The sequence below is a fragment of the Chelonia mydas genome, chromosome 5, assembly GCF_015237465.2.
Source record: "Chelonia mydas isolate rCheMyd1 chromosome 5, rCheMyd1.pri.v2, whole genome shotgun sequence".
NCBI lineage: Eukaryota > Metazoa > Chordata > Testudines > Cheloniidae > Chelonia > Chelonia mydas.
The window spans coordinates 50,158,918-50,172,928 of record NC_051245.2 but is presented as its reverse complement, the minus strand read 5'-3'; the positions used below and the strand labels follow the sequence as shown (position 1 = coordinate 50,172,928).

Genomic DNA, 14,011 nt, shown 5'->3' with positions numbered 1-14,011 from the left:
TGCTACATGAGGAGCCAATGACACTGTGAAACAACTACTGCGCACATGTGCCCCGACTGAGCACTGCTACCGAAAATCTCTGATCTGCGGCACAAGGACACACCAACACCTAAAGTGGAGCACCCACAGGCACACTACTCAGAGAAGAACCATGGGTTTGGCAGGGGAGCCTCCAGTCAGCAAAACAGCTGAGCAAGCTCACCTGCCGGGGACAGGCTGAGGAAGTTGTTCGGTATCGAGGGCTAGAATGGATCCAGTCTGTACTGAGCTAATCAAATCAAGAACCTCTTCCATTTATTGTTCCATAGAGTTTAAAGCCAAAAGGGATCATCAGATCATCTAGTCTGATCTCATGTAAATCACAGATCATTACATTTCACCAACATACTCCTCTATTAAGCCCAAAACATTTCAGGCCTCAAGAAACTAAATATGCCATAGGAACAAGGGAGACCAAGCCAATCAATGCCACAGGTCCCTTCAATGGCATGGAACTGATTACGTAAGATATACCCAGATGATCCCAGCAGATGAATTACGCCTCATGCTACAGAGGAAGGTGAAAAATCCCCAAGATCTCCGACAAAGTGACTTAGGGAAAATTTCCTTCTTGACCCAAAATCTGGTCAACAGTGTGACCCTGAGCATGTGAGAAAGAACACTGACCAAACATCTGAGAAATACAATTCACTGTACCACCTCAGAGGACTAGTCCATTCCGTCTGGTGTCCCATCTCCACCTGTGGCCAATCTCAGATGCTTCAGAAGATTAAAAAATAGAATACATACAAGCGCCAACTGTACACTGGAGGGGGAGGGGAATTTCTTCCTGACCACTGTAGGTAGCTTACTGAGGCATGAGATTTAACTGTGGTCATTCAGAAGGAAGGAATCTGATAATGACCCGAGGCTCAGTCCAACTCTGTAGCCAAGTTCTGATATTTGACAGCAAACAATTCTATCGAAGAGATCCCCAATGTAGAATATCAGTTCCATGACAGACCTATGCAGAAACCATTTGTGTGATTGGTCACTTACTGCCTTTGCAGCAAGTCTGCTACACTGTTGCTGACTCCCAGGCATGAAGGTTCATTGGGGTCACCTGGTTTTGATAGCACCAAGTCCAGAACTTGATAGCTTCCCGACAAAAGTAGGCAAGAAACATGCAAACTTTGTTTCGTAGCTGTCTGTGTAGATTTCCACCCATGTTCCAGAGAACAGGCAGGAACGTGATACAAGACAGTCTGATTATGCTAACCTATTCTGTGTTGCCTGGGGACCAGGTTCCTTGGATCTGCTGGTGGTGCAGAGGATGTGAAAATTAACACCATTTTTGCCCAAGGTGATATTGCCCTATGCCTGATGGAACAGGGCAAGGCAGCTCCCGACCACTGGCTCCTGCTTAGTTCTGGTGTAGTCATGATGGTCCCGTCAAATATGCTGTCTGGATGTTGAGGTGGGATGCAGGAAAAAGGAGGCAGATGACGGGCCTCTCATGGAGCACTGCAATTGTTTCCACAATGGGTGTTCTGGCTGTCTTCCCTGCCAGTATGCGTGAACACATGTTTCTGTTGAAGCTGATATTTCTAGGGCATTCTGTAGAAGGTTGATTTGTATATACCCAGCGATCTCAGGGTGGCCTTGAGTCCTTTAGGGAATGGAACACTTTTTTCAGTATTTTCCACTTGAACAAGAAGTCTTGTGTGGTGTCCTGGATCTCTCCCAGTACCTCAGATGCTAACAGCCAGAAGGCTCACCTCATACTCAGAGTGCTGACCATAGGCCTTATTGGAGTCACCCCTAGCTTGACTGTAGGGCTATTCCAGCAACCATTTGTCCTTCTCTGATAATCTCCTTGAACTCCTCCCTTGCACTTTTGATAAGCATGGAGTCACCCTCACCCACCTCAGGAAATTATGCTTGGCAAACAAAGCCTGACAGACTGCCACATGGATTTGCTGTGATGTGGAGAAGTAGGTCTTGTACCGGGACAGGTTTAGCTTTTTGGGGTCTTGGAGCATTAATTTAGACTTTTTCCTGCTCTGCTGCAACTACCAATAACCCTGGAGTTGGGTGGAAATAAAAGCACTCAATGTTTTTCAGGAGCATCTTTTAGCGTTTTTCCATGCATTTAGACGTGTGTTGGATGATGGCTGGAGTTCGCCAGAGCCCTCTATTCAGCTCTAATATGCCCTCATTTAAAGAAAGAGCAATCTTGGCTGGGGTCGATGCAGTCAAGATGTCAAAGCGTTTTTGTCACTTCTCTTGTATTACCATTATTTCGATACCAAAGGTCTTCACAATGCAAACTAGGAGATCCTGAAATGTCAAAGTCATTGATCACTAGAGTCGGGGTGTGAGACCTGCCAGGTGACAATGGTGACTCCTTCAGTGGAGACTGGGTATGCACTTAATTCCTCCACTGTTCCTAGCTCTTGAGTGTCCATCTGGCTCTAGTGTCAGTGGCCTGGATAGTGATGCCATGAGGGGATCTGATCTCCCCTTCTTGGGCCTACCACCACAGGACACTTGAGATAATGGTCCCCAACAGAATCAGTATGGTCTGGTGTATGGGTAGTGGCCTTGTTGCAGCTAGTGAGCCCAATGCCACTCGTTTCTTTTGTGGTGGTGACCTGTGAAAAAGACCTCAGATCCTAGCTCTAGGTTCATTAGAGATATAGATAGCTGGCTTTACGATGATCGGGAGAACCGCATGGTTAACTGCCAACTGGGTGCCCAGGTTACGAATCTCTCAAGATATGCAGGACCTCCATGGTAGTATTCTCTGAAATGCTTCCAGTTTCATGTGCAGGGTCAGTTAAGCAGGCAGAATTGCAGGGTCTCAATGCATGGATGAGACAATGGTGTAGGGAGGAGAGGTTTAGATTTATTATGAACTGGGGAACCTTTTGAGAAAGGAGGAACCTATACAGGAAAGATGGCTCCATCTGAACCAAAATGGAACCACGTTGCTGGCATATAAAATTTAAAAAGTCAGAGAAGTTTTACAAAGCATGGGGGGAAAGCCAGCAGGGGGAGTTTTAAAGGGCTGGGAGAAAACCAACAGTTGCGAAGTGGGACGCAATTTGGACAAAGACATCCCATAAGGGAGGACCTGTTAAAAGGTATTCTCTAGATCCTACTAAAGAGGAAAGAAGAAAAGTTGATGAAAAAGTCAGGAATTGGAACCAAGGGTCAGGACCAGGTTATCTGGAGTGAGGCAAGGCAGGGGCAAGGCTGAGCCCACAGGTGAAATAAGGAAGGAGCAAGGCTCAGAACAAGCAGGTGTCGGAGCTATCGCAGTCGTAGACAAACGTTTTGAGCAGCTGCTGAGCTGCTGCTTCTGGAATTAAGGGCCAGTCTGCTGACTCTTCCAACCAAGTCTACTATAGGCCAGCCGTGTTTGTTAGGTGGCCAGAGACTGGCTCTGCTACAGGCCCCGATTTGACACATACTGTATAAACTGGAAGCTAGACTACAATTGCTCTGTTCATTCTGCCAATAGTGACTGGAGATTGCATCATCCATATATAATCCAGAAATAAATCTTATCCCATTCATTACTCACATGATGGCTATAGACCCCAATATATTCCATAATCCCAAAATGGAGCTGTATTTCTTCTCTCTCTCTCTCCACAGAGGAATAAAGAGAGCCAAAGTATGTAGGTCCTACCTAGCAGCCCTGTTCACACTTGAAGCAACATGAGAGTGCCGGTTTCAACTATTCACCCTCCACTTCCGTCAGTTCATTTACCAAATCACAAGAGAGTTTTACCAGACGTTGGCCATTCTGAAAGATTCAAATAAATTCACTTCAGATTTACTTGAATGGTTTTGAAACAAACCAATCTAAATGAAGTGCTATAACTTGGTGCTTAATGTTTTAAGCATTGCAAGACTTGCTTATTAACACTGTTAGAATTAGAGGCATAAAAAAATTCAACCACATTTTGCTCATGGATTAATGTGGTATCTGGAAAAAATGCTTTTCTGGAAGGAAACTTTTATACAAGATGTGCACCTAGTGATTATTTCATATATACCTTTAAAGAAAAGAAATAGTTGGGCCAACTTTCAAAAACAAAAAGGAAAGTAAAGCTCAAATGTAATAGGGTGGTACTCACTTCTCACAAGCATCCCTTCTGGTTGGGTGTGTCTGCCGTCTTTAAAACAGTCCCGGCCCTGGTACTGGCCTATACCCCCAGGGCTTCCTTTCTAGAGGCGATGGTTTCGCCCTCTTGGTCTGTTCTGGTTCCAGCTCTCCAGCTGGGCCTCTTAGCAGTTCATCCCCCTCCCAGGGTGTATCACAGTTCAAATGTAGGCTACTTCCCCAGTGACCTACGGGAGGGACCCAGGCCTGGCCACTACTCTGGGTCCCAGCCCAACGACCCTAAGAATAGCAGCCACATGCCATCATGTCCCTTTAACAAAAATGCCTTCAGTTCCCAGGACCACTTCCCCATGACTCCAGCCTTCACCAGTGCTTCACCCCTACCTCAGGACTCTTATGGTCAGGACCAGCAGCCAGCTACGAGCTCTTCCTCATTCCCCCAGCCACCGCCAGTACTGAGCTGTCCATGGTGCTGCAGTTCCCTTTGGCCAGCCAGGAGCACCATTTGCACTCCTCTGGTTCCAGCAAGGAATTGACTGTTTCTGGCTCTGCAGCTCCTTTTTATATAGCCCTCCTGAGCCTGAACTGGCTGCTCCCTGAAGCCTCTCTGATTGGCTGCTTCCCCTGAAGCCACTGTATTGCTTGGAGGACTCCTCTACCACTCCTTTCCTAGGGCAGTTGTGGCAGGACCCCGCGGCCTCCAGCAAGGGGCCTTTGGGCCTAGTCCACACCATCACGCCAAGTTATATCTTTTTGTGCAGCAGTCAGTTTCAAACAGTTTATCACCTAAATTACCAAGGGAAGTGGTGGATTCTCTCTCACCTGTCGTCTTCAAATAAAACTGATTGCCTTTACAGCATACATACTTCAGCCAAACAAGTTTTTGGGCTTAATATAGGGATAACTGGGTGGAATTTCATGGTTTCAGATACACAGGAGGCCAGACTAGATGATCTAATGGTCTCCTCTGGCCTTAAATTCTATGAATTTATGCTCCTCCCATTCTTCTGGCCACTCAGTGTAAACTCTGCATGTAACACTAGCAGCAGACAGCTACCATCAACAATGCAGCAACCACTCACAAATTTAGGGGCCATTTTCAGCAGAACTCAAATGTCAAGGATGTAACTGATGTGTAACAGAAAAAGCCATGTACCTAATGCAGACTGGCTGGGTTGATAAAGGTTACACAGCAGTAAAACCGAAGAGCACACAGTTAGAATCCACACAGTAGACTCAAAAGAACAAGTTTAACTTCTGCACAGCAACTGGTGAGAATCTCTACACTACAACTATTAGATAGGGAAGGACACTGGACTATGTTATTGATAGTGATGAAAACTGAATATTTTGATTTTTTAGTTTTGGAGATTTATTTATAACAGTCTATGAACTTTAATGAGAAATAATATCAACCTCAATTCCATTTTAATGAAGAATAAAGAAAAGCAAAGGATAACAAAACTAATACTCTGACTCCTTTCTGAATTAAAGATTGTTGGATTGCAAAAAGTACACTGTTACTTTATAAAGATACACAGCTCCAAAACAAAAATCAATAGTTTTATTGTATGAATGTATTTTAGAAGTAGATTTAGGCAAAAGAATCACATTTTGAAACATATTGTCACTTTATTTATTTAAATAATGTATTATAATCTGTTCTGGTAATTGTATGGTTTCAATATGTGAACAAGATGCAGATATTCAAAAACAACCCTCCCTTCAGAAGTTAATAGGTACTTTAATCATCCTCACATGTAGCTATGTTACTGTAGCTCCAGTAATTATCACAAAATAAGCATCATTCTGTTTGCTTGGTGTAATCCTCCAGATAAGAAAGGGCCAGGAGAACATAATCATATATCAAATGATCTATTTTTTAGCTGTAAACAAAACATGTTTTCCTAGATTTCTATTTCAAGAATCAGATCTGGCAGGGACCTTGAGAGGTCTTCTAGTCCAGTCCCCTACACTCAAGGCAGGACTAAGTATTATCTAGGCCATCCCTGACAGGTGTTTGTCTAATCTGCTCTTAAAAACCTCTGACAGAGAGATTCCACAACATCCCTAAGCAACTTGTTTCAGTGCTTAACTACCCTGACAGTTCAGAAGTTTTTCCTAATGTCCTACCTAAACTGCCCTTGCTGAAGTTGAAGCCCATTGCTTCTTGTCCTATCCTCAGAAGTTAAGAACAATTTTTCTCCCTCCTCCTTGTAACAACCTTTTATGCACTTGCAAACTATCACATGTGCTCCCTCAGTCTTCTCTTCTTCAGACTAAACAAACCAATTTTTTTCAATCTTTCATGTTTTCTAGACCTTTAATCATTTTTGTTGCTCTTCTCTGAATTTTCTTCAATTTGTCCACATTTCCTGAAATGTGGCACCTAGAACTGAACACAGGCCTTATCAGTGCTGAGTAGAGTGGAAAAATTACTTCTTGTGTCTTACTTACAGCACTCCTGCTAATACATCCCAGAATGATGTTCGGTTTTTTTGTTATTTTTTGCAACAGTGTTGCACTGCTGACTCATATTTAGCTTTAGATCCACTATAACCCCAGATCCCTTTCTGCAGTACGCTTTCCTAGGCAGTCACTTCCCATTTTGTATGTGTGTAATTGACTGTTCCTTCCTAAGTGGAATACTTTGCATTTGTCCTTCTTGAATCATAAAATATAACTCCATAAAGAATTTTCTTCCATCCATGTGTGAAATAAAGGTTGAAAAATTCTACGTTATGAATATTATAAAAATGTGCTAATAAATTGACTGTTCAATAAGAAATTCTTAACATTTTTGCCTCTTTTTAAAGTCATCTAGAAAGAGTAGAATTATCAGATATTAAGCCATGTTGGAAGAATTTTGTTCCAAGAAGAATAGTATAATAGCGTAATAGTCAACATTATTCCTATATACAGTCCTTGGTTCTTAATCTGGTTTTATATTTGTACAACCACTTGCATAAGCTTTCTGTCACTGGAAAACCTAAATCTAAAGTTTGTAGATAGATATTCTACAAAGAAGGTAGTCATTACTTTGTGCTGTAAAATTATCCTACATTTTAGAAAATACTTATTTCAGTCTTTTATTCAATTGCACAGTCCTCTGTCCTTTTCACAGTCTTAAGTAGGTCAGCAATTTGAATTCCAATCTGATTTTTAAACTGGATTTTTCAGAAATTTAAAGCTATAACAGAATAATGTAGTGGATTAAATTGGATGAATGACTTATGACAAATCTCTTCATTCAAGTGCAGTACAATATGGCATATGCAATGCTGAAACTGTTCTGTAAACTATACAAACATGAGAATCTCTAATCTATTGATTTTTAGAAAGAGTTCAGTATTTTAAAGGAACTGGTTAAAATCAAATCCTGAAATATATTATTTTATACTACCACAAGGTACGCAATTGGTCCAGTAAACTAAACAATAACTAAATAAGCATTTGTGAATTTGGTTCCAAAAAAAAATCCACATTGCACAATACTAAATGTAAAGGCATCACACAGGAATGTGCTACATTGAGTTACTTACTACATGTTTTAAATCATGTCCTACCTACGAGAGATATAGGTCATCTCTTAATTCTAACTTTTACATGTGTAAAGCAAAATTAAAATATTACATTTTGTATGTGACTTGCAATTTTTGTATGTGGTTGCAATTAATTATGTTTAAAACATAATGGTTTGACTGAACATTAAAATATAACTAATTTATGCAACTTTCTTTCATATAAGGTTTTAGTTTATATACATGTAGAAGTTAAATAATTTCAAATAAAGAATTTATCAGAAGACTCTTTTTTACTTACACTATATTGCCCAGAATAACTTGCGCTCTTTCAGCATAGAAATGATAGCAAACTATGTACAGTGGATACATTCAACTAGGATCCGCCATATCACAGCCAATTCGAAAAAAAAGTTAAATCAACCAATCAGTACAATTCAATGTATAAGAAGTTCAGTACACATTAACCTATAAACATCACATGCTGCTTTCTGCAGATTATGTCATATAGGTAAAAGATTAGCAATTTTAACAAAAATTCAAACAAAAAACAAAAAATCAAATATTCCGTTTAGGTGAAGAAAATATCTAAATTTAAAATTCACATAACTGAACAGTTAGATGTGAACAGCAAAACAGAAGAAAATATTTCTGTGTGCACATTATGATGTACAGCATTAAGATTCTCAGGACTGAGGATCTGCAGTTGGGCCTGGGACCAGCTAACTGCAACTGAAACCCCTAACTGACCAGATCGCTTGATTGGCAGAGTGGCATTGCCAGGACTGCTTTTAAGCCCAGCAGTAGCAGTTGGCCAGCAGGTACTTGGCCACAGCTTTGATCTCTCCTATGTCTGCCTCGTCCCCAGTTGTGCCTCTGCTCTGCCTCCGCCCTGTCCAAGCCCCTCCTCCTGGTTCTGACTCCAGCTCTCACTGCCTTTGCTCTGACCACTAGGCATGGTCCTCATTGTTTCGAACGTTAGGCCTGGCCGCCCATATCCCAGTCCATGACAAAGACGGCCTAAACGTTTCCAGTTTTTACATAAGTAACAGGTCAAACCGTCCCTCTTCCTGGTGAAATAATTAGAAAAATCTAATATCCCTTTTCCTTAAAATGGGGTATTGGGAAAGGTGCAATTCCAGTTTTGATCTTGATCTGTAATTGGTAAAAGTCCTCCAGCAAAAAGAGCGAAGTCAGAACCTGGTAATTCTAATTCCCTTTTGGGTAGGGCTAGAAAAGAATGGAGTCTTTAAGGCCTTTTTTTAATACATCATAAAGGAGCACTAAATAGGACAAAAACAATATATTTTTTAATTTGACTGTGCTCAGACTTCGTTTGATTGTAGGAGAATGTGTTTCCTCACTTTGAATCTCTAGTCTTATACACACACACACACAGACTTTCCATATCGTAATTTGTTAGTGGCTATACTTTACAATTTCTTTGACTAATTAATTCACACCTTTTTTCAGCTTACCCTCTTTCTGGCTTTTTACTGACATTTCTTCAAAACATAGCTTACTGAATAAGACCGCATAATAGTTTGTGGGGTTAAAAATAGTGGGATGCTACTCTGTTTCAGAAGGAAATAAGGAACAAAATGTTTCCCAGAAACACACATTGTCTTAGTGGAAGAAAACTAGTTCAATTGTCCTGTGGTTCATTCTGTTTGCGCTTTGTGCAAAATTAATTTGCTTTAATCTTTTCTTATTCTTGTGTGAAGTTTCATTTCTTTTTCACAAAAAGTTTTCTGTTCATTTAAGACATAATTTGAAGTCAAACATCTAAAGCACTTTTCGGTGCTATGTGCATATCAAATAATGATAGATTTATAATACAATGACGAATCACACTGTAGCTACACAGCAACTCCAGTGTAATTACAATGTGGTTATGATTTTTGATACCTGTAATTATCACTAATTCAAACAACTAGGTATTTAGCTATGTGAGTGAATTACTATTACCACTTCTCTGATTTTGTACTTAATACAAGTGTCTTTAGAACCCAGGTACATGAATTACATAGCATTTACGCTGTAATTACTTTAAGTTATTAGTGAACATTTAGCTAATATGCATTAGTGACAATGTCACGTATCAAGAAGTATAACAAAAGTGGGGTCATACCTTAACTACTATGTAACTTCAGTGAAATTACAGTGTAATCTAATACTAAATTAATCTATTCCTTTCTGGTTCTGTTCACCTGTTCTTTCTACACAGAAAGAATCTAATACATCTCTCAATCTACAATTACACTTTTAAAAAACACACTTTTACCTTAAATAACTAAAACTTGCTGCCATATGAAAACAGTATTCTTGAATGGATCTAAAATTATTACTAGTAATATGCAAGTTTTATGAATTTCCATCACCACATCTGTTAAAAGAATGTGCAAAACATGCAAATGATAAGAACATTTGGTTATATTCAAAAACAAATAAAATGTATTTCTGCCACTTGTGCCAAACAAGGGAATTGTTAGCTACGTCAGCTTACATGAATGAATGAATGATTACTGCATTTACATAAAGCTAGAAACAGCATACAATGGTAACAAAAACACAGCTAGCAAACTGAATAAATTCATATTAGCATGATGCAACCATTTTCTTTACTAACAGACTTGAAGATCTCAGAAATATGTTATAACCTTCACTTATGTACTTAATAGTGATAGTGATGCTACAGAATCTTTTGATTAGGAGGAAAATTTAGCCCATTAAATCCTATGGCAGGATTGATAGTATTATTCCTAAAGTATTCCCGTAAGATGAGACTCTAGTATTTAAATGGGTATCTAGTGAGCTTTGAACAAAGTCCCTCAAATAACTTGTTCTTCTGCCCAGCTATCTTACTATGGAGTCATGGGAGCAATGATGCAGTTAAGCTTGAAAAAAATATTTTCATTCTAACTCTAAATTTGGACTCCCACTTTACCCTCTTCCTATCTACTCACCCAACACGTTTAGTCTGAAACGTCTCAGTTTTAGTATCTTAGGCCACACTATAATTTTTGGGTGAGAAGAATTTTAATTTGGTTAATCAGTTTCTGAGTTAGGGAACTTTGAAAACGACAAGGTTTTTCTTCTAGGGAAAACTGTTCTTACCATTTCTACAGTATCTCTCTTCAAACAAAAGCAATCTTGCTTTTCCAACTTAAAATGTGTTCTATGCATCAGTGTTTGACAAAGACTTGTGTGTATTGCTGATTTTGCTATCCTTCAAAAGTCAGGGCATTCGTGTTATCAGGACACTAGTAATTTCTCCCTCCAGTCTGGTCAGTAGTACCAACAGTATTCAGGTATAGATCTCATTAATTCCAAAATATCCAAGCAGTACTTTCAATTGAGACTGTACTGACAAAACCCTTGTGAATGCCACATTTGTGAAATTCAGACATCACAATAATTTATACTTTAACAATTTTCATCCACCTATGCCAACATACCCTATGAAACTTGTAAACCTTACAACTAACCACAGTGGAAAAAACAGAGGGATCACTAAAGATAAAGAAAAAAAATATAGTGGCTTGGGCCACTATGAAAATTCCCTGTGTGCTTGGTTCCTGTCCTAGCTCACAGTCCACTTCTGCTTCCAGTTTGAAGACTTGATTCTGATATTAATTCTGGCTGCATTAAAGACTGCATCTCTGTCTATTTGCAAATCACAAAACCCAGAAAAAGCACATTACAGCCAAAAAACAGCGCATTCTCAATCAGATCCAGCGGTGCAACAAACTTATTAGACTAATCCAGAGAGTCGGGACATCCTGGGGTCATGCTACCATAACCAGAATGTGATTTACAACCAACACCAGCACTTCCTCAGGAAACCCCTACCCAAGCTTCCTATAACTTAGGCAGAGAGAAGAGCCAAGGACTCCACAAACTCATTAGGGACCCACCTATGCCAATCTATTAACCTGGTAGGCACTGAGGTGCTATGGTAATGGGCACTAATACAAAACCCTTAGATAAATAATAAGAATATATTTTAGTTACGTTTCCAACATCAATCATGCCTATAATTTGCCACTCTTAATCTATATACCGTACCAGATCTATTCATTAATCCATCATCCTCTTCCACTTTTGCCTAAGAATTCTGTTTCTATAACTTGCTAACCACTACTCACATTTATGGTATGGGCCTGAAACAAGCATCTTTCAACTCACCCTCTATTTACATACCAAAGATATTATCTTTCTCCTTACCATATTCCTGAACCACTTTAATATGTGAATACTCTTGAAATCTAGAACCCCTTCAATTCTTCCAGAATCAGATCAAACAACCACTAGAATGTAATGCTACCTACACTTATGGGCCAGAGATTCCATATTACCCCATAAAATAGTCATATTGAACTAAAAATCACTTGGTAAGATATATTTACCAGGGGTTACAGTGATCGAGAAGCAGGATGTGAGTCAACAGTGTGCCCTTGTTGCCAAGAAGGCCAATGGCATTTTGGGATGTATATGTAGGGGCATTGCCAGCAGATCGAGGGACGTGATCGTTCCCCTCTATTCGACATTGGTGAAGCCTCATCTGGAGTACTGTGTCCAGTTTTGGGCCCCACACTACAAGAAGGATGTGGAAAAATTGGAAAGAGTCCAGCGGAGGGCAACAAAAATTAGGGGACTGGAACACATGACTTATGAGGAGAGGCTGAGGGAACTGGGATTGTTCAGTCTGCAGAAGAGAAGAATGAGGGGGGATTTGATAGCTGTTTTCAACTACCTGAAAGGGGGTTCCAAAAAGGATGGATCTAGACTATTCTCAGTGGTGGCAGATGACAGAACAAGGAGTAATGGTCTCAAGTTGCAGTGGGGGAGGTTTAGGTTGGATATTAGGAAAAACTTTTTCACTAGGAGGGTGATGAAACACTGGAATGTGTTACCTAGGGAGGTGGTGGAATCTCCTTCCTTAGATATTTTTAAGGTCAGGCTTGACAAAGCCCTGGCTGGGATGATTTAGTTGGGATTGGTCCTGCTTTGAGCAGGGGGTTGGACTGGATGACCTCCTGAGGTCCCTTCCAACCCTGATATTCTATGATTTATCTTAATTTCCAGTTGAAGCACCTATTCACAGCTCTAAGAGCTTTTATACAGTTAAATTATATAACCACTATAATAATATATTCACCATACACAATATAATAGATCTCTGCACAAAATATGCCAACCACATTTCTAGGCCTAAAATGATCTTACATTTGACTTCTCACTAGGGCTGTTGGGAGGATGACAATTCCATTTTGTGGAAATTTTTGAGTTTTTGAAGTTTGTTTTTGTTCCACTGGATTACAACATATATTCCAAACAAGAGAGTTCCAGTTATATTTTCTCTGCATGCACCTGAGTGCATGTCAATGTAAATAATAGTGCAGAATGGAATGGAATTAAGAAATACAGTCAGAAATGGAGAAACAAAAGAAAATAAATTACTTTTGTGGCTTCACTTGAAAAGAGAAATGTGATCTACTGGTTTGACCACAGGACTTCCTTCCACACTGAGAGACATGGGCTCGGGAGGCAAAGGCTCTCAATGCCAGTTCTTTTCCTGTGTCAAATCAAAGAGCACCAGGGAGGAGTGCGGAGACTAGGACTGCAGTCTACTATAATTGGTTTTGCTCGGTTGCAGGAGAGAACTCGGGTTGCTTCAGGCTGTGAAGTTGGTCTTTAAACTTCCAAGCAGCTGCACACCCTGCTTCTCCTGCTTGTGCCACCACTGTCAAACCATTGTGAAGAAGAACAGACACTTGTGTTCCTTTCTTTTCCCTCTTCAATTCGTAGGGCTGCAGCAGTTGTGGAGCCAGTGCCTTTGCTCTGGCACCCTCTGCTGACAACCACCCAAGCAATTTCCAACAGGATGTAGGGCTCCTGGAGTGCCACAAAATAAATTAAGTAAATATTTTAAAACTATTTTAACAAAATATACTATGACGGATATATCATATTAATATGGTCATATGCCACGATTCATTTTTACACCAAGTGAGGTCCAGAAGTTCCATCCACCTTTTCTAATCACGAAAGGTCAGGCATATAATATATAGCTTATTAAAATCAGATGCTACACTGGAGCTCTGGAGAGTACCAAATGTTATATTTACTTAAAAAAAGTGTTCAGGGTGACCTTTGGAATTATAGGCCTTACTTTAGTATCAGAAAAAATGGATGAACTGAAAAAAAAAAAGTTATACAATACCTATAAGGAATATGATATGATACAGACTAACCAGCATTGCTTCTGTAAAGGAAATCAGAAACTCACTAGTATATTATGTTTTCTGAGTATGCCAATAAAATAGTGGAGAGCTGAATGATGTAAATTTTTAAAAACCCTTGACAAAAATCA

At 39.9% G+C, this 14,011-nt stretch overlaps 1 protein-coding gene across 5 annotated transcripts in view; it reads right to left on the bottom strand.

Moving 5' to 3' along the window:
- MSH3 (mutS homolog 3) overlaps nt 1-14,011 on the bottom strand; it is a 184,891-nt gene that overhangs the window by 113,841 nt on the left and 57,039 nt on the right. The window lies entirely within an intron of this gene.